The sequence below is a fragment of the Artemia franciscana genome, chromosome 10 (assembly GCF_032884065.1).
Source record: "Artemia franciscana chromosome 10, ASM3288406v1, whole genome shotgun sequence".
Taxonomy (NCBI): Eukaryota; Metazoa; Arthropoda; class Branchiopoda; order Anostraca; family Artemiidae; genus Artemia; species Artemia franciscana.
In genome coordinates, this window is record NC_088872.1 from 2,082,130 (window position 1) to 2,087,654 (window position 5,525).

The window sequence follows — 5,525 nt, forward strand, 5'->3', positions numbered from 1 at the left end:
ATTCTTCTTCTGACACCATTTTGTGTTCAAAGAGATTGTTTGACTAATTCAGTTTATTTAGAAGCCAACCGATCTGCAATAAAAATTACACACATAAAAATCAATCGATGCATGGTGGTAAGCCTAGTTCACTTCTTAAAATTCCTAGTTTTTTTATGAAACTTAGGAAATAAAATTCAGGTGTCATTTGACGTGCAAGAATGTTATGTATTTTGGCATTATAAAAGTTTTTTTCTGCTAGTGTTTTTATTCTTGCACGATTTTCCTGATCAGTGAATGCTGGATGATTTCTTAGCAAGTGCGTGGCGACTGTTATACAGTTTTCCACTTTAAAACAGTCATAGCTACGACTTGCTTTTTCAAGCGAAATTATGAGTTTATTCAATTCATTTCTTGGAATTAATGTTAATGTATTCAAATATTTTTCCTTAATATCACGACGACTTTCAGTCATTTTTCTGAGCAAAGAATAACATTTGGATCTCCTATGAAGAAAATCTGAAATGTTATGCGCTGATTTTTTTATTCCTCGGCCCATTTTGGTTTTTCTTAACATTTTGGCAGTGTCAATTATAACTAAACCTGTCACTACACCAAAAAAGATAAATAATGGATCGCCCATATTTTCATATGAAAAGACTTAACTCATAAAACTTGAAGTAACGAATCACTTGAAGCATAAGGAAATCAAAGCTAATTTTAAAATTTTCAGGCATTTTTCTGGTTTGATTTAAAAAATTTTAATTATTACTCAGACACTAGAAATATTTGTGCGGTTTGCAGTTAAATGAAATTATTTTATTTATAACTATCTGTTGGTTTTGCGCTTAGTATCTGAATTAGTCTTCTGAATTAATTTTTTCCCCGAATTAATTTCTGATCAATTTTTTTCAAAACTAGTTATTTTTCAACTGAAAGTAAGGAGCAATTTTAAAACTTAAAACGAACAGAAATTATTATGTGTATGAAGGGGATTGCCCCCCCCCAACATCTTACTCTCTACGCTAAAGTTTGAATTATGTCCCAATTCTTGGACACAAATGAAAACAGTGTTTATAGTATCATTTAAGGTACAGAAAAAAACTAGAATAATTCCTGAAAATTCTAAATAAAATAATTTTATTTAACTGCAAACTGCAAAAATATTTCTAGTTACGGTTACACCATAGTATTACTATGATATAACCCGTAACATACGTTTCAAATGAGGCAGTTTTAATTAAAATCATTTCGGAGGGCATGCACATCATGCAAGTACAGGAATAATGACGTCACCATCCCTAAATATCTCTGAAAATCTATATCTATCCATCTTCTGCTATCTATGTATCTATCTATATATATAAAAATATGTTGTTTGTCTGTTGACTGACGTCATGTTTGTCGATTGACGTCATTATAAGGATTGAGCATTATGAAGTCATGCAGCAACAGCGTGAAAACAGGCTTGCGTCACAAAGAGAAACTACTAAAAGAAAGCGAGCCGAGGAAGCTGCTCAAAGAGTTAATTCAAAGAGAAAATTTAGTATAAATCCTACAATGGCAGAAGAAAGAGCCGAAGAAGCTTCTCAAAGAGTTAATCTTAAAAGGCTTGCGGCTAATAGAGAAAGTAAGAAAAGAAAGCGTGCCGAGGAATCACAACAACAGCGTGAAAACAGGCCTTCGTCTCACAGAGAAATTACCAAAAGAAAGTATGCCGAAGAATCACAAGAGCAACCTGAAAATTATTGCCTCGCATTCAGGTACAGCCCAGTCGATGATTATAGCTTGAGCAGATGTCTTCAAATCGGGACTATTTCTAAAATTTGTCCCTATTGCAAAGCCTTGAAATTTAATGGTGAAACAATGGGAATGTGTTGCGCCTCAGGAAAAGTTAGACTTCCTCAACTGGCTGCACCACTAGAGCCATTGAAGACTTTATGACGTTACAGACTGGGAAACCAGGACACAAATAACGACCGAGACACCGGGAAAACTGGCTACACCGCCAGAGCCATTGAAGACTTTATGACGTTACAGACTGGGACACCAAGACACGAATCCTACAATGGCAGAAAAAACAGCCGAGGAAGCTGCTCAAAGAGTTAATGCCAAAAGGCTTGCGGCTAATAGAGGAAGTAAGAAAAGAAAGCGTACCGAGGAATCACAACAACAGCGTGAAAACAGGCTTGCGTCTCAAAGAGAAATTACCAAACAAAAGCGTGCCGAGGAATCACAAGAGCAAACTGAAAATTATCGCTTGGCATTCAGATACAATCCAGTCGATGATTAAGGCTTGAGTAGATGTGTTCAAATCGGGACTATGTCTAAAATTTGTCCTTATTGCAAGGCCTTGAAATTTAATGGAGACACGATGGGAATGTATTGCGCTTCAGGAAAAGATAAAATTCCTCAGCTTGCTGCACCACCAGAGCCAATGAAGACTTTATGACTTTACAGATTGGGACAGCGGGACACAAATGACGACCGGGACACCGGGAAAACTTGCTGCACCACTAGAGCCATTTAAGACCTTATGACGTTAGAGACTGGGACACAGGGACACAAATGACGACCGGGACACCAGGAAACAAGGAATACAAATGACGACCGGGACACTCAAAGAGAAATTACAGACCGGGACACTCAAAGAGAAATTACAGACCGGGACACCGGGACACAAATGACAACCGGGACACAGGAAATATAAATGACGACCGGGACACTCAAAGAGAAATTACAAACTGAGAATCTGGGACACAAATGACGACCAGGACACCGGGACACAACTACAACGGGAACGCTGGAAGGGTACAGGGGGGATATAGCAATGACGACGGGGATATTCAATTAGCAATCACCATCAACAAAGCTCAAGAACAATAATTAGAAAAATGCGGTATAGATCTGAATACGGATTGTTTTCTCAATGTTGCATGTTGAAGAGTCCGTAAACCTGACAAAAAATTTATATGCACAGACAATGGGACAGCGAAGAATGTTGTATATTCCCAAGTTTTACGTAGTTAAAAACACACACACACATATATATATATATATATATATATATATATATATATATATATATATATATATATATATATATATATACATATATATATATATATATATATATATATATATATATATATATATATATATATATATATATATATATATATATATATATATATATATATAAATCTATCTATATTCACAGGTGGGACACAGAGACACAACTAAAATGGCACGTAACCAATATGGCACGTAACGAAAAATTAGGAAAAACCGTCAATTCAATTTATAATTAAATAAAAAAAAAACAAGTTTTTCAACTGCAAGTAAGGAGCGACATTAAAACTTAAAACAAACAGAAATTATTCCATATATGAAAAGGGTTGTCCCCTCGTCAACGCCTGGCTCTTTATGCCAAAGTTAGACTATTTCTCACAACTCTACTTTTTAAAACAATAAGAAACCTTAGCGTAAAGAGCGAGCAGTTGAAAAACTTGTTTTTTTATTTTTTATGAATGTTTTTTAATTATTACATGTTTTGATTTTGGCTCACCACACATGAATAACTAAAATAAAATTTGTATATTAATTATTTTTTTTTGGGCTAAATGGCTTTCTCATAGTTTTTTTTATTAGTAATAAATATACGTAACTTACAAATTAACTTACGTAGCAAAATTTTGCATTTGTATATTTTTACCTCGTATAAGAAGGGGCTCTCCGTCTGGTCAATATATTGCTCCTTACATTACAGGTTCAATTTGGTCCCAATTCTTAGATAATGACCCATGGATCACAAAGGCCGTAGCATAAATAGTTGAAATTGCTAAAAAATACTTTAGCGTAAAGAGTGATGTATTGAGGAGGAGACGAACTCCCTTATATACGCAATAGTTTCTGTTTATTTTTGGTTCTAATGCTGCTCCTTACCTCCACATAAAAAGTACTTAATTTATTTTCTCATTGTTTTTTTTAAATAATGCTTGAAAATCCTGCGGCCCCTTCATGAAGATTTTCTTCTTTTATGATAAATTCCTCTATAGAAAAAGTTCCCACGTTACCCCCTTCCCTGACCCCCCTTTAACATGAAAAATCCCCCTGAAAACGTCTGTAAAAGTCCCAATAACCATTAATATATGTAAACAATGGTCATAGTTTGTAACTTGCAGCCCATCCCCTGGGGACACTGGGGGATTACGTCGTCCCGAAAGACAACATTTTTTGGTTTTTTGACTATTCTAAGCAAAATGGCTATCTCAGACTTTTGATCCAGTGACATTGGGGAAAAATGTGGTGCACTTCAAGTTTTTGGTTACTTAAAAAGGCCACTATAACTTTTAATTTCCGTTCGAATGAGCACTCTCACGACAGTTTAGAACCACTGGGTCGATACGACCACCCATTGGGAAAAAAACAACAGATAAACACACATCCGTGATGTATTTTCTGGCAAAAAATGCAAAATTCCACATTTTTGTAGATTGGAGCTTGAAACTTCTACAGTAAGATTCTCCAACATGCTGAATCTGATGGTGTGATTTTTGTTAAGATTCTTTGACTTGTAGGGGGTGTTTTTTCCCTATTTTCTAAAATTAGGCAAATTATCTCAGGCTCTTAACTTTTGATTGGTCAAATTAAACTTAATGAAACTTATATATTTAGAATCAACGTAGTTAATGCGATTCTTTGATGTAGCTATTGGTATAAAAATTCTCTTTTTTAGAGTTTCAGTTAATATTGAGCCGGGTCGCTCTTTACTAAAGTTCGTCACCACGAACTGTTTGACTTATAGGATTTTCAATTTTTGAATTCAGTCTTTACACTTGCGAGTGCGAAGTTCAAAAATAAAAAATGTATGAAAAATCATTATAAAACTAAAGAAAAGATCATGATGGAGCTCTAAAAGGTGTAACTTTTCTGATTACAACAGCAGATGGAAAATACTACCATTATTTGGCAGCGAACTGGGTATAATTCCAGTGTTTGGATGATTAAAATTATGTAAGAATATAGGCTAATTCCAACATCTTCTTAACAGATTGGAAATGAAAAGAACATATATATATATATATATATATATATATATATATATATATATATATATATATATATATATATATATATATATATATATATATATATACATATATATATATATATATATATATATATATATATATATATATATATATATATATATATATATATATATATATTTATATATATATATATATATATATATATATATATATATATATATATATATATATATATATATATATATATATATATCTATATATATATATATAAATATATATATATATATATATATATATATATATATATATATATATATATTTATATATGCATGTATTTAACATACAACATATAATTGTTCATGGGAAAAACAATCTGTGTTCAGATTGCCCTTGAGCTTTCTTGACAGTGATTGCTAATCGAACATTCCCTGTGTCCCTGTCGTCATTTATATATCCCCCTGTGCCCCCGGCATTCCCCTTGTGGTTGTTTCC